Below are 16,833 nucleotides of genomic sequence, written 5' to 3'. Positions count from 1 at the left end.
ATATACAATGGTTCTGTAAGAATTAGCTCACATTTTGCATTTCATCATAAACACACAGAAGAAATACCAAGACTGCTCTATTAAGGTGTTTGTTTTTCTTTCTTTGTCAATTTTACTATCTTTGTAAACACTAAAATCATGATCTTCAAAAATGTCAATTCCTATGTCCCAGTCAAACTGTTTTTTTGATAAACAATGCACATTCATTCAAGCAAGGGACATGAGCCAGAACAGGCAGGAAATATTAACAACAATACAGCTAACATTGTTGGAAAGCTTATTTGGTACCAGGCACTGTGTGGATGTTGCAAAACAAATCTATGAGGTGGATATTTTAATTATCCTTAATTTCCGAATGAGAAACAGGCCAATGAGTTAAAGTAATTTTGCAAGGTTGCCACTCATCTGGGCTAAGCAAACTACCCTTACCAAAACAAGAACAAACAACAACAGAATTATACCAAACACCTGAATGTAAACATCTATTCCTTACCTCACATAGCTGATTCCTTTCCAAACACCATTGTGCTGGGTACTGCAATAGAATAAAATAATCAGCTAAAATGCTTCCATTCCTATAGAGACACAAACTGGGAGAAGGGTTTTGGACACTTCTGCTTCCACAATATTTTCAATACATAAAACCCATCAAGGTCTCCAGGCAGCATCCTACAGAAAATAGCAACTGCCTGGCCCAGCCAGCAAGTCTCTCCACTCTCTGGCCCCAGTTCATGCCTCAGGGCATTTGTACTACAGGCTGCTTCAAGAGCCAGCTAACTTCATGTTAGAACTCAGGTCAGACGTCACTTCATCTAAGTGGAGTTAGTCACTCTCACACTCTGAGTTCCTAAAATTGTTTAAGAGATCTCCAGCCTGCTTCTACATTAATGTCAACATTCTCAGCATGCACATCTCCCCTGCACATTACACATCCCATGACAATCACACAAAGGCCTGGAGAAGAACAATCCCTTTCTGGAATTAAACAGACCAGGATTTAAACCCTGTTATCTATTAACAAAATGTGTGGCCTCAAGCAAGTCATTCAGTTCTGTGAGGAAGAATTGAGATGACACAAATAAAGCACAGTCCTGACACTTACTAAGTGCCATTATCATTATTACTCCATTATGCAGATAAGAAATTGAGATGCCCAAATGGTCAGATACCAAAGGCCATAAAACTGATGAGTGAGAGGTAGGGGTCAGTGCTTGATACCAGTTCTTTTCCTTTCTTCTACAATTCTTATTGAGCACCATTTAAGCACCACGCTTGGTACTGAGAGCACTGCTGTGAAACAGGCAGACACATAACCTATTCACCTGGTGCTTATATTCTGGTAGGGAAGATGGCCATCAAATGTTTACACAGATAAATTGAAAGGTGTTCGAGGAGAAGAGTAGAGTACCTAAATCCATGTTCAGGACTTTAGAGCAAGTAACAAGATCCCTGGGTTTTGTCTGTAAGATCACGGAAGGCTTCTGTAAAGAGGTGGCATTTAAACTGGGACCAGGAGGCAGAAAAGGTGTATGGAGATGAGAGTGACAGCTGGCACTCAGCCAAAGGGAATCTCAAGAGAAAGACTGAGGAAGCATGGCAAATATGAGGAACTAAAAGGGCAGGGGAGGCTGGAGATGCAAATGGGGCCAGATCAGAGGACCACTGAGGGACATGGTATGGTTCCAGATGTCATCCATTCTTGAAGGAACAGGAAAGCACCAAAAGCCTGGCTGTCCTTACTGAAACAGTCAATAATAAAAGGCTCACTCTGACCACAGCTGGACATGGCAAACACAACTTTTGATACTATGTGTAATCCATATGAACGAGTCTCTGGTAAAGACAGACCAAATCACTTCTTTTTAGTTACACAGCTCATGTTTCCACTAAAGTGCCCATCACTGATTATTATTATAGTTGAGTGTGCACCTCTATTCACGGCACATAATTTTCTGAAAAACAGAGTAAATATCTTATTTACCTTCCTATCTCTCAAAGCCAAATGCTCAATAAAGCTATGGACATCGCTTTTAGAGAGGGAGGAAAGGAGAGAGAGATGGATGTGAGAGAGAAACATCAACTGGTTGCCTCCTATATGCACCCAGACCAAGGAATGAACTCACAGCCTAGGTATGTGCCCTGACTAGGTATTGAACCCGAAACCTTTCGGTTACAAGATGATACTCCAACCAAACCACACAAGCCAGGGCCAGACCCGCTTTTAACAGCTAAAAATCTCTTCTTATATATATATTGGCTGAGTAAGAATTTTCTTGCCAACTCATTCTACCTTAGTTACATAGATCTGAAGAGATAATATTCAAGGACATAAACAAAAGTTCCACTTTTCTTTCATAGCTTAACTTTAACAACAAAAATCCATTTCACCAATGTGCGATTAAAACCATAATTTTTATATTTTAGGATAAATCACTTGTGTACAGTTCACATGTATAATTTTTTAAAATCTTGGTTTAATTTTAACCAAGAACAAAATCCTCCAACAGGTCTTTCAGTGATTTTCCAATTCTTTTGAGAATTTTTCAGATTCTTTCTTTGAGTATTTAGCCACTCTGATAAGGGTAGGGTAACTGTTTCAACTACCTATATTAAAAGATAGAACTGAGTCATAATCAATTGTTCACATGCTTCAAGGTTTATTTTTTGGATTTCAGGAAATGAGGATGATGGGATAAAATGATGAAAATGGGATTATGAATATGCTACTAGGGTAGGATAGAAATGTTCTATTTGATCCCTCTTTTATCTCCAGATGAATTTTCCACCATTCTGACCCTGCCCTGTGCCCCAAGGCCTGTCCTCTATGGGTAGCATCACTGGGTTCATGCAGACAGGCCTCCATGTGGGTATGGCCAAAAGAACACACTGGAACTCCTTCAAAGACCAAAAAGGTGGAGGGCAAGTGGGGGAAGGGTGTAGTGCTTCTCATTCCCTCTTTCTTCTGGGTTGCATTTTCAATCAGTGGCTGAATCCCTTCTCATCTGTGGCTCTAGCTCTCTTGCTGGACTCCAGGAATGAATGCTATTTCTTCTCCTTGCTCTGTTGGACCTAGCACTAATAGCAGTTCTCACTGCTGTTAGTTTCTGGGTGACGGAACCCCATGTTACCCTTAACTCTGTCCCCTCCTCTGAAAGTAAGCTCTTCATTAAAGTCTCCTGAACTTTATGCACTGGACTCTGTTTCCTGCCAGTCCTAAAAATTCAAACCATAGACTTGTAAAACCAACAATCTCCCTTCTTTGCCTGTGAGCAGTTATCACAATGGTTATTCATCTTCCAGAGCAATTCCTTCAGACAAAGCACTGTATGTAAGCTCTTACAATTCTCAGGCAGAAAATGACACCTTTCAGACTGGTCAGCACACGAGAACACAGGAGGTGCTCCTGAAAGGCACAAGAGAGGGGCTGACAGGTAGGAGTCTGTTGCACATCAAGAAAAAAATGTTTACAAGGAGATACCACTTTCTCCTACTTCTACCTGGGTTTCCTCTTGCTGAGAGCTTGGAATTGAAGTCAGCATTGTATTTTCACCCTGAATACTAGTAAGTTGTATCACTGCCTGGGGAAGTGGCCCTGTGTGTCAACTTGACTTTGCTACTTTCTCAGACCTGAAGATCTGCTTATCACTAGCCAATACACACAGAAAGAGAGCCAACCATCTTATATTACTAGCCACCTGCCCACGATCTTTTCTTCTTTCTCTCTTTCATCCCAGGATAAATCTTTCTTCTGCACTAAGGTGAAAGATAAGCAGGGTAAGAAAATTCTGTTTTGCTTAGCCTTACCTGTCTCTTTAACAGATGAACACTTCTTTTCTGCAGGAGAGGACTGGCATATGCTTATACAATAATCTGCTCTGAGCTCCTTCTTTGGATTTTTCTTTTACCAAGGTGACTGAATTTAAGGTTAGATGTTAATTGGAAATCACCTGGGAGACTATAAACACTCCATCTTGCTTTCACTTGGTACAAGTAACCTAGATGTTACTATCATTTCTGAATATTAGGGCATTCTTTTGAACAAGGGCAGATTTAAAGAATTCTTCCAGGGAGTTGATAAGAACTGATGTGGCTTATGTCAACAAGCTATTTCAACAAGAACTCAAATGTCTCCCTCTGTACCCAGCAGGCATTCAAAGCTGTCAGAGTTCCTAAGATAAAGACACAGGCACATAGATAAACGGCAGTCTGCAGAAAGGGAAAGACAGATCTCTTCTTCCATCCTGATGGGGAAATCCCTTTCTTCAGCTGTACGGCAGCACCTGAGAGAGTCAGTAGGATTAACAAAACTGAGTTCCCACTATATGAATATTTCTACCACTATTTACTCTTACTTCTAAGAACTCATTTCAAGGGATGTTATATAGGGGAACTATATAAGGAGCTGGGTAGATCACATCAAATGTTAAAAGTGGTATGTCTGGGAAACACAAGTATGAGTCACTTTTATTCCTTCTGTGTATTTGTGAAATTTTCCAAATTTTTTACAAACACTACATATGATTTTTGCAATCAGGAAAACATTATTAAAAAATTCTGTAAGTATTCAGGAATCTGTTTTCTATAATAACCAATTTATGTAATTCTTGAAACTCAAAATCCAAATTACATTTCTTATTTCTTGTGTATTTTAAGATTGTCAATTGTGTAATTATTTTATAAACTATTCTTTAAATTTACAAAACCATTAAAAATGTGAAAAACAAGAATGCTAAATTGGATTTAACATTCAGATTTTTCCCCTGGTATACCTTAACTGAGACAATTTAAACTCTTTAAGGTCAAAACTCACCATTTTCACACTCTGAAGTACTCCCTAACACACATGAAAAGGAACAGAACTGTTTCTCTTTGTAAGAACACCACACAGACAATATCATATGAAGTTATATGGCTAAGATGCTACAGATAAAAAACAGACTGGTGTTTCTTCCACTACAAATGCTAGCCAATAAAAACTTTCCAGTCTACGGTTGATTAATACTTGACACCAGATCTATGGAAAAGAAAGCTAATCGTTGCTGGCTGTTAGCTAAAGCAACAGACACACTAAGAAACCTGCCTACTACCAGTTCATGACTGCTGTTTAATAAGACAACTAGTTTTTTAGTTTATCACTATTTGTACTTCTAAACAGAAAACTGAAATACTATCTTTTCTAGGAGCTACCTGTCTCCTAATCTATAATAGGTACATATGTGTTATTCACTGTTTTATAGTACTAAAATATATTAACAGGGAATCTTAGAAATCATAAATATCTTTACTAGCTTCAGGAAGCCAGTAAATTTGAACAAGTGATTCCTTTTAAACTGTCCTAATGTTATAGCAAGTGGTCTCCTTTCTAACTTTGATTTTCAAGTGATTTATAGTTATAACTACCAGAAAGATAATAAACAACAGGATGGAGAGGGGAGGGGATAGAGAATGGAGTCTTCAATATTTCCTCTTAGAGCATGTAAGAGGAGGTATGTGCCAGACCACTAAAAATTCCTTTGTGTTCAATATGTTGAAACTTAAACACATCAATGAATAAAATATATAAAAATAAAAGATCAATGTATCTCTCGCATGTTTCTCTCCCTCTCTCACTCCTTTCCCCTCTCTTTAAAAGCTATAATATCTGCCCTGGCTGGTGTGGCTCAGTGGATTGAGTGCCAACCTGTGAACCAAAGGGTCTCAGGGTTCGATTCCTGGTCGGAGCACATGCCTGGGTTGAGAGCCAGGTCCCCAGGAGAGGACACACGAGAAGCACCCACACATTGATGTTTCTCTCCCTCTCCTCTCTCCCTTTCTCTGTCTAAAAATAAATAAATAAAATCTTTAAAAAAAAGCTCAAGAACACTAAAAAAATAAGACCATGAGACAAACTTGAAATGCAAGAGAGAAAAAAAAAAAAGGCAGTTTTTTGACTAGCGTTAAGTCTTAATTGAACATGGTTAGAAGCTGTAGAAATCAGTACCTGAAACAAATTTAAAAAGACACTTCAAAAACTAGTGTTAAAAGTTAGGACAGAGTTCTAAAAGCTGGGGAAAAGTGTGAGATCTCTCTACTTACCAAAAGGTTAGGCAAAACAGAACCACCACATCACCATGAGGAGCACATTCATGGTTCAGACTACAATGAAACTTTAAAAGCATGGGGGAAAGGGCCTAACATAAAACATTATTGTTAAGAGAAAACTACCTGAAGACCCTAATTAAATAAAAGTGTCTAGTGCTCCTCTCAAAATCTCTCTGATAATGGACCTTGTGAAGAGCAGAAAACAGAGCAGACCATTTAAAAGGGTCCAGGGGTTGAGAGGACAAGTGACTGCACCACAAGGTGGTAATTACACCATGGGGAAGTAAAAAAGGCCAGACTGAAGGGCTCCAAGAGGTACTTCAAAATGAGCTTATCATTAGTAGAAGAGGTGGGGTAAGTCGGCTCCTCACCATAGGTGTTTGTGGGGAAATAAAAAGATGCTGGGCCTCCAAAGTAAAAATAAACAAAAGCGGCTGCTAATGACCAAAGTGACTACTAGACACCTTCCTTATACCTCAATGTTCCCACAGTAATAGAGGCCAAACATACATGTATCCCTCTCCGATTCAGCACAGAACCTTCAGAAACCAGAAAAGGGGCTTCTGCAGTTGGTAAACCACTGTTCTAGAACTGCCCTCGGCAAGGGCATGGATAGAACACTCAGGTTCTCCAGACAACAGTCCTCTACTGAAGGAGAAATCACTTGCCTTTTCTAAATCATGTGCTCATCTGAAAAATGGGGGGAAATCTGCTCTTCCCTGACTTCAAAAGATTAGAGTATAAAATAAAACACGGAATACATGTGAAAATGCTCTGAATAAAATCACATTGGATTTGCACATTTTATCATTTGAAACATCATCTTACTTACCTTATAAAGGTAAGTACAACCCCTAGGGGCTGTAAGGTCTAAAATGTCTGAAGTATTGGCAAGGTTACAATGAAAGCAGCCAGACACCAGCAGAAGACAGAAAAACAAATGCAGGGGCAGTTTGGAGAAGTTTAGTGCAGGGGCCAATTTATCGTACTGTGTCCTAAGGGGGTCACTATGTGTAAATAATGTTTTTAACAGGGACCCTGTTACCAATAAACAGTTAAATTACAGTCTATATGCTTTTCTTTAAAAAATCAGGGAAATGGGTATGCTTTAGAAAAGAACAACACATAAAAAAATATATTATTGCACTTACAATGGTAAGCACTGATCAGCAGAAATGGAAATGGATGGTATAGAGAGTCACAAGAGTTCTTCTCACACTGGCATTTAAAAACCCTTGGAGGCATGTGGGGTTGGGAGGACGAAGGGTGAATCAGGGATCATTGAGGTGCTGCAAATGTTAAATATGACAGATAACGCACAAAGCAACTCTCACATAGCAGCCCACAAGTGTTTGGACAGTGGACATCTGTTGGTTTTACCAGCCCTACATGAACTCCCCTTGCTGGGGAATGACAACTCCCCCAATAAATACTTTCTGGGAGAGGAAATAACCAAGCACCTGTCGAGGGCCAGTCTGGGCCTGAGAAATACTCTCTCGGTAGAGAATGGTGTTAAAAACAGTTAGTTAGAGAGGTTAGTAAATCCAGTGGCCTGAGGTGGCACTGCTACCTGGATCCCTGAAGCTACTCTGGATCTGATCCACTCTGAGGTTTCCTTCCTCAGCTCTGTTGTCATTTCTGGGAGCTACACCACATCCTTCCAGTAACCTCCTGTTTTGCTTCAAGTAGCCAGATTTAGTTTCTGCTGCTTACAACGAAAGACCTTTAACTCATTAGCTATTATTTCAAGTCCAGAAAAATCCATTTTCTCAAAGCTTTTGGGAGATAAAATGTAATTTGATTGGCAAGCAATTTAGACTATTAATTTGATGACAAAAAATGGATGTATCATGGAACAGAATACAAAATTCATGGAAAATATTATTATATTGGATTTTTCCATTGAGATTCTTTAAACATGTGCTTTCTTCTACTTCTCACTCTCCCTTTCCCATGAAAGTTTTTTCAGCTGTGGTTTTAAAAAGCACTGGTGTAGTGATAAGTTCCCCCCAACTTTTAGGATCTGCCCCTAACTAGAAAAAAGATCTAGGACAAATTACTTAACCTCCCTAAGGCTCACTTATCACACCTTTAAAATGGGAATAATAACAGTGCCCACCTCATACAACTATTATCCCAAGAGATAATACAGGGAAGCACTTAGCACTGCTTCTCACAGTTTATCAGTCAAGGCAAACAAAAAATTGGGTTAATACAACAAAAGCAAGGGACATATTGTTTGCAAAGATGACCTCAACAATGACCCCCACCCCAACCCCACCCAATTTCCTGTAGGCAAGACCTGTGGTGTGCTGGTCTTATGGCTTGCCATGACCAAGTGAATGTGGCAGAGTATCACTACATGACTTGTCTTTTAAAGATTTTATTTATTTAAGAGAGGGGAAAGGAGGGAGAAAGAAAGAGAGAAACATGGATTGGTTGTCTCTAGCATACCCCACAACTTGGGATCTTGTATGAAACTCAGGCATCTGCCCCAACTGGGAATCAAACTGGCAACCTCTTGGTCTGCAGGCTGGTGCTCAATTCAATGAGCCACACCAGCCAAGGTAACGCTATACAACTTTTTAGTCCAGGCCTCAAAAGGCCTTTGAGCTGTCACCCTCTTGTAATATGGTGCCTCCAGGTAAAAAAAAATCTGTTCCAGCGGCTGAAGATGAGATCAAGAGCAGCTCCAATAAGCTGCCCCAACTAGAGGTCCCTAGACACCCCCGATCCAAATGCAGTTTTCAAATGACAACAGCCACATTAGAAACCTCAGGCCAGGCAAGACCAGCTAAGAAATTACCCTGCCCTAATTGTGAGCAGATAAATGCTCACTGTTTTAAGCCACAAAGTTTTGGAGAGGGTTGTTGCTACTAAGCAATAGAAAACTGACATACTTCATGAATTGTCATATTTCTACATTTTTAAAAATTCCATGCATTTCCCAAAATTTCCTATGAACAAACTCAAAGCTCAAGGTTGTCAAATAACTATTTCATAGCCAAATGTGGTTACGCTTCTCTATCTTCATGACCAGGTCAATGATTCCAATTTCTTATAAACACTGAAATATATCTTTGTTAGAACTTGGGGGTATAAGGCAGGAAGTTGAACATGCTCTTAAAGCCAAAAAAACTTAGTTTTCTAAATTTATCATAGTTATACCACAAGAATGCAGATGCAAATATACTCAAATCGAAATTTAAGGTAACCGGCTAAGAGAAGAAAAATAAAACAAAATTGCTATGATTTATTCAAAAACTAGGAATCAAACAGATTCTCCTTTAACAGTTTTTGTGCCTGCATTTTCTTCCATATACTTTATTTTTTTAAGATTTTATTTATTTATTTTTAGAGAAAGGGGGGAGAAAGGAGGAGAGAAACATCAACGTGTGGTTGTCTTTCAAGCACCCCCTTCTGGGGACCTGGCCCGCAACCCAGGCATGTGCCCTGACTGGGAATCGAATGGGCAACCCTTTCATTTGCAGTCTGGTGCTCAATCCACTGAGCCACACCAGCCAGGGCTTCTTCCATATACTTTAAAGATGATCAAAACCCTCTTTTAAATATTCATCAGAAACTATCAAGAGGAAATGCTTATCTAGGTTATCATCCAATCAACAAATATTTATGTAGCACCAACTCCATGCTAGTGAGTTGTGAGCCCCTGAACTTTTTCTTTTTTGAAACTTTTTCTTCTTTTCTTTCTTTTTGATAGTACAGATATACCAGGGTTAAAGGAGTATGACTGGGTAAAACTAGACCACACACCTGTCCTGGTCAAGGTACCTGGTATGGTTAGAGGGTTTACCCTGGTGAATGTGGCAAATAAGGTTCTACCCTAATGTGAACCTATGACTAGAAGGGAAGTAATACTAGCCAATATTATAATTACCAATACCAATATTATCATTATCATTACTGTTATTATTCTATACCCTACTGCTTCTACCACTTCTTCCTCATTAGTTACTATTTAGTATCTGGCACTCTGTTAAGCACTTGCGCCCTTTAATCTTCGTAACAACTTAGCAAAGTATTACCCACATTTTAGAGATGAGGCTGAGGCCTTTACTGGGTAAAGTAACATGAACAGTAAGTGATAGAGCTCATGATTTTAAACACTACTCTATACTGCCTCCACACATATGAATTCATTATGGTTTTATAGGAATTTCAACGGGGGTAAAAATCCTTCCATAGCAAGAATTGCAGTTTAACATACTACTTGATCAATGTAAATGTGTGTTTTCAGTGAGTTTCTTCTGAAAACTGTTTAGTCCTATGTGGAATTTTTTTCTTTTTGGAAGAGTCTGAACAACATTCCTGTCAGTAATACAGAAAACAGTTTTAAAGGTATGAGAAAGTGTATTTCATTTTTTATTCAATACAACACAGACAATGAAGGGAATTAGTCATCTCAAAAAATGAGGGAGCAATTAGCCACAAATAGGGGATATTTTCAATTACTATGTTTATTCTTTAATAGCTTTGTTATTTTTTCCTGATTATCGAAGAAGCAAATGCTAAATAAGAAAAAAAGAGAAAAACACTTTTTAAAAATGTCACCCACAATCTTATTACCTAGATATAACAAGTACCTATTATTAAGTGTAGTATATCCTTTCAGATACATCACACATTATACATATTCACATGCTATGCTTTTTTCTGAATGTCATTACATACCAATAAATATCAACCTACATCATCCTTTTTAAAGCCTGCATAGTATTTCATTGTACTGATATGCCCTAATTGACTTAAACCCTTTATTAACAGGCATTTAGATTACTTTCCATGTTTTTCTATTATAAAAAAAAAATTTGGGCAGTGAGTAGTCTGGTTCATACATCTATGTACACTTGACCAGCAGTTGGTTTCTTTAAGTTAAATTTCCTAGATGTTGGCTTGCCATTTTATTTTATGCCTTTATTTTTATGGCCCAAAATGTCAGCCAGAAAATGTATATCATATTTACCTTTTTTAAAAAGGAAACCCTTAAATGTTAAGTACAATAACATATTTTATATTTCTAATATCTAGATAAAATGGCAACTTTTAAAAAAACTGTAACTTATTCCTAAATAGCTAAAATGTTGATTCATGCATCTAACATTACATTAGGTTTTATATTTGGAAGGGGAAAACTGTAAAATACTCAGTAACTTCTAGTGGTTTTATTTTCAACATAATGTTGTTGTTTCAAAAGTTAAAATTGTAGAAGAACATACTAGTGGCAAAACAAGAAAATTAGTAGAGAATGTTAAGGAATGGACATATCAATCAGTTATAGCAATTACCAGGTCACCAAATCTTCATCCTATATAATGGCCATGAGAGAAGGGTCAATGAAGAGAAAAAAGGTGAAACTAAAAGCAGCATCCCTCAGAGCTTCAGTGATGGCCGGATGAAATTACACACAGACATACACATCTACATGCTCTGTACACACCAATCCTGGAGCTAATCTCTGAGGGTTAGAGCACAAGAGGAATCTTTGTGTGCTTTATTCAACCAAACATCATGCAGAAGGCGGGTGGGGGAGGCTGAATAAAGATTTCCTTAACATAAAAGTGTCTAGTTAGCAACCTGATGGCCTAGTATCAATTACTTTACCTCCAGGGCTAGGGGAGAATAAAAGGAACTTGAAGCAAGGGGCAGCTCCAAAGGCACTGATTCCCTACAAAGCCATTACACAGGACAGGGTTCAATCTTCAAGTTCTACAGAAAACTGTAAAAGGTGAGAACTTTTTTAGCAATAAATAAAATTTACTGATCATACAGTATAGTATGTGTATTAAGAAGGCCACACATTATAACTAACAACTAACCTACTTGAGCTTCATCCTAATGGGGAGATGGAACATTAGATTATGCATGAAATGCCTGAAGTGGCAAATGGCTCTGTGTGGGGGGGGTGGGGGGTGGGAATTGCTTGGTGATGCCACAAACCTATAGGACTGATGAGTCCAATATTCTTCTAGGCAAACCACATTCTATGGGTCAAATCCAGCTGCTTGCCCATATATACCATGACCCAAGAAATGGCTTTTACACTTTTAAATGGCTGAAAAAATAAAATATTTCATGGCATATAAAATTTCATGAAATTTAAATGTTAGTGTCTACAGTGTTTTACTGGAACACAGCCATGCCCATTCCCTTATGTTTATGACTGCTTTCTAGATACACTAGTGGAGTTGAGTAAGTACAACAGACACCTGGGCAGCTTGCAAATTTGAAAATATTTACTATCTTGTCCTTTATAGAAAGATTGCTGACCTCTGTTCTGGGTCAATAAAGCATGCTGTTTTGAATGAATCACAGCTCCAAACCTGTGTATTCTTGTTGGTTTGGCCCCTGAAATACCCAGAATTTAATTGCCAGCCGAACAGAGAATTCAACCCAAATGTTATGTGTATAGGACAGGTCTAACAGGTCTTATAAAGCAGGGGTACCCACCCATGGAAACCAGAAAGATGTGAAAGGCTTTTCCTGAGTTGAAAGTAGGATGGTCCCAGGTTTATATAAGAATGGGTATAATTAAAAGTTTTCTCTTTGAAAGAATGTATTAGCTACATCCTTCCAAAGGTGAGAATGAAACCATCCTCAAAATGGCTACCACCTTTGAGCATTAATTAGGAGCCTAGAACTGAGCAAAGCCTTTTGTTTTTATTATCTCATTTAATGGTCACCTCTTCAAGACTTAGCAAGGCTGACTGGCTCAAGTGGAACACAACCAGAAAGCTAAGGAAATGGAAGTCAATCCAAGGTTGTCAAAACCCAAGAGTCTAAAGCCGTGTTCATAGTAGCCACTACCCCACTTGAAAACAGAAGCGTGAATGCTCACCATGAACAGACGAAAGGAAAAGGGAAAGACCACAGAAATACTAGAAGCAAGTTACATCTTTATAGCCATGATATTATAAGCATTTTATTTATATGTTTCTCACTTTTTACTCACTACCCGAATATAATTCAATTCTTCCACTGTCCCTACTGAGAAATATTGATACAGGTAGCAGTTGCAAAAGTCTTTTAAAGATACCAGAATTAGACAGCCAAAGTTATAGGTATAAATGCCACTAATGAAATCCCTAGGGTAGTGGTGAGGATCCCATAAAGAAGGAAGTGAGCAAACCTCTTTAGAGATAATGGACTAGAAAATACATGTGTGGTTTTTAATTTAGATTTTCCATTTAAATTACAGGTAAAGAGCAAAACTGAAATGGAATCTCACCCAGAGAGAGCTATAAGCTTGTGGGTGGCTAGTGCTTCTTTCATCCCAGCAGCCATGCCCTCAGCTTTGTCAACTGCACCACAATTTCCCTCAATTTCCCCCCAAATGTCCACTATACAAGGACAACAAAATCCTGTCATTTTTGAAAACTTGATTTTTAAAAAATGTTTCAATTTGTTAATATTATCACCATACTTATTTGAAAATACTGTACATCAGTAAGTACTACTGACCATGTTTATACACGTTAATTCAGATGTTTATTAATGGTTACCCACATCTACCTTCCAAATCCTTCCTGTGGAACAAATGAGGGGCTTGGAGTTTTATATAAGAAAATTCATGCCAGCCTCCCAACATCTCTACTAAGTTAGTTTTACCCAAATAAGAAACTAGAGGGTCAGGCAAGTTAAGTAGCTATAATAAATGAAAGAACCCAGATTTGAACTTATCTGTTTTAACTTAGAATCTGTGTTTTTTCCATCATGCTCTGCTGTCTTGTCAAGGCACAAGCACATTTTGCAGAGTGATTGCCTCCAAGTCAAATTTCAAATTTGGTGGAGAGTAATAAAAGAGTGGAGCTGAATGAAATGTTTGCTCCAGGGGCTGGTAGTCAAGCTAAAGTCTCTGCTGATAGACCATAAATTTTTCTAAGTTTTTAAATATAATTTAAAAACAGACACAGTCCACTCAAGATAGCATGTCAAGCCCTTTATGTATGTGGTTTATCAACTAACAGGCAGCGCTTTGCAATGGGAACAAAATGGAAGTGTCTTTCTGAACATCTAAGACCACATGACTAGGCTAAAGAAAACTTTAAAAGGCAAGTATTGAACATGAAAATCTACTTTTCCTACTTTTTCCTCTTAAGTATTATTCAAACTCCCATTTTATTTAATAAAAACATACATATCTTAACTTTTTTTAGGCCCTGTTTTTAGTCCTCTTTTATAACAAAAACTATGGGACGTTTCCCGAGAAAAATATACATACACAAAAAGTCAGAGTAACAAATAGGGGTTTCAGGATCTCTTGAAGCCTATTAATGAACCCTAGAGGTCCACAGACCTCAGGATAACCCTTGCTCTGAACACATATTATAGAAATGCCTACATCATTTCAAAGAACCAGGGTAAAGACCATTTACCTAGTTCTTTCATCATCCTTTATAGTTTCAGAAAGCTAAAATTAAATAAACACTCAAACTTTCTCAAATAGACTCCCATAGTCTCAAAGAAACCAGGAATCTAATGACTTGAGTAAATCACCAAATGTAAGGTCATATAAATCCAAAGTCCAAATCAGTTTGTTTTAGCTTAAAATCTGTTACTTCTTTCTGCTCAGACATTTCTCAAGAAAAGAAAGGTTAGTATGACCTAGTAGAGCTTGAGTCCTTCCTACTTTCACATTCATGAACATGTTGATATATTACTGATCACAGCAAAAAGAGACCATTTCTAAAATTTACTAAAACGTGCTATTTCACTATATATGATATAAAGTCCATTAAAATAGTTCTTAAATATTCAACACATAGATCTGTGTCAATGCAATTGGGCGTTAAGTTATGTGGCTGATAAAGCAGGTTTTTTAAAGTTCATAAACGCTCAAGTTTTGATGTTTCCCAACACTTGAGTCAAGAACTTTCAGAAATGTTTATTTTCAGATATATCTCAAACTGTAAGGTTTTCCCAATCTCTCTTGGTCAACTATTACTTTAGAACATTTCTAGCACTGTCCAACATGTTGTAAGTTACAGAAGGACCTTACAAAAGCAGCCAGGATTCCATCTATGAATAGAATAACTTATGAAAATTTAATTGCAGGGGGCAGGATACTTGTCTATACACATTAAAGATTATTTTGAATCACTAGACACTGTTTCAAATCAGCATCACGATAAGACTAGTTATCAAGTAACTTACACAAGAACTTCATTTCGCCACTTGACAATTAATTACCTTTTGAACAATAATGATCCTCACCAAAGTGCCACTTGGGATATACAGATAGTCAGTTGATACTTTTGATTTATAATGTGTAGTACTTAAGATTTTAAGTAATTCTTTTGGTTAGAGTATCTTCTTTTCTTCTAAAACCAAGAAAATGAGCAGCAACTTAAGCCGAAGGCAGCAACTATTTAGGCCAATATCATTAAGCAAGTGGAGGATTCCCACCCTTGCGGGGAGAGAGTTATACCTAAGAATCTTCACTCAAAGTAACTTTTTTTTTGGCCTTTCTGTCAAAAGTTAAAGATGCTAACTCTTCAAAGTACTGTTCAAGAGCATTACTGAAATTTCGACCTCATACATATGAATACAATTTCACATATACTGGTTTCTGGCTAGAGGTTAAATTAAACACACTTCATTTTCATTGACAACTCTTCCCTTTTGAAAGACCCGAGAGAAACAGGGAGAATGAATCCAGCTTCAGAAAGGAAACTGGAACAACCAGATCCATCCTACATAATTGCTTCATCCCAGAAATGAAAAGGCTTGGGGGACAGGAAAATCAGAAGGTAAATCCCACGCTCAATACAATTATCAAACCTCGGTTTGAAACTCAGGCTGTTGTGGCTAGCTGAATCTATCCCAATGGAGATAAAACTAGTTGTATTGGCGCTTGCTTCTCCTCGACCTCTCATTACCTAAAGGTTGCCCTTTGGGAGAAACTCATCGAAACTGAATCAAAGTGACTTTTGGGAAGAGATGTCAATGTAATCCGCAGTGTGTTCCGGAAATGTGTAACTCTACACACAAAGCAACGTTTCTCATTAAGTATCTCCCTCCCCCTTCACTTTCAACTTCCCCTTAAGATGGGGACAGTCACACAGACATTTTTTGAAAAACCAAAGAGAAAAGTGAATAAAAGCATCCCGTCCCTGATCAGCGACAGGGCCCCGATGCCGAGTAGGATGGCTGAGTGGACGCTCTCAGTCGCGCAGGTAGCTCCTCTCGGAGGTCGCCAAGTTTCTCCTTCCCCTTTTCCAGCACCCGCCGGCAACCCAGGGAGTAGGGGCCGCCGCTGGGGCCCCGCTCCGCGCCACCTGGACGCGGGGCCTTATTCCATCCCCGCGCTGGTCGCAACTGCGCGCCTATGAGACCCTCCCGGGCACGCGTGGACGCTAACTTCCCGGGACCCTCGCGCAGTGCCCTGTTCCACGTCCCCCAGGCTCTGCTGGATCCAGCCGCCCTCCCCGCCCCCGAGGGAACGAGCACACCCCCAGCAATGGCAGCACTGATGGGGCGGCCGGCGCCGCAGTCTCCTTTCCCCGGAAGGCGTAAGGCCCCGACTTGGGGCGGCTCGCAGCCCTCGCCGTGCAGACTCGCCCAGATATCTCACCTGGCTCCTGGCATCGGCCTCCGGGGCGGCCTCTGGGCGTGGGCCGGGAGGGGGCGGCGGGGACCGGGCTGCAACCGGGGCCGCAACCTGCCTGACCAGGCTCCCACACGCGCCGGCCGCAGCCGCCCCCGGGGAGTGCGGGCTGCAAAGGGAGCTCCGGT

The 16,833-nt window shown here is 39.2% G+C and overlaps 1 protein-coding gene across 2 annotated transcripts in view; it reads right to left on the bottom strand.

The window, feature by feature from the left end:
- Positions 1 to 16,794, bottom strand: part of ATXN7 (ataxin 7) — a 148,160-nt gene extending 131,366 nt beyond the window's left edge. For both annotated transcript variants that reach the window (XR_004904287.1, XM_036030988.1), the window contains exon 1: positions 16,673 to 16,794. The gene's annotated coding sequence lies outside the window, so the exon portion shown is untranslated. The remainder of the gene's footprint in view (positions 1 to 16,672) is intronic.
- Between the last annotated feature and the right edge of the window lie 39 nt (positions 16,795 to 16,833).

The sequence above is a fragment of the Phyllostomus discolor genome, chromosome 7 (assembly GCF_004126475.2).
Source record: "Phyllostomus discolor isolate MPI-MPIP mPhyDis1 chromosome 7, mPhyDis1.pri.v3, whole genome shotgun sequence".
NCBI lineage: Eukaryota > Metazoa > Chordata > Mammalia > Chiroptera > Phyllostomidae > Phyllostomus > Phyllostomus discolor.
Note: the sequence above shows the minus strand (reverse complement) of the source record. Positions and strands in the feature narration are given on the sequence as shown.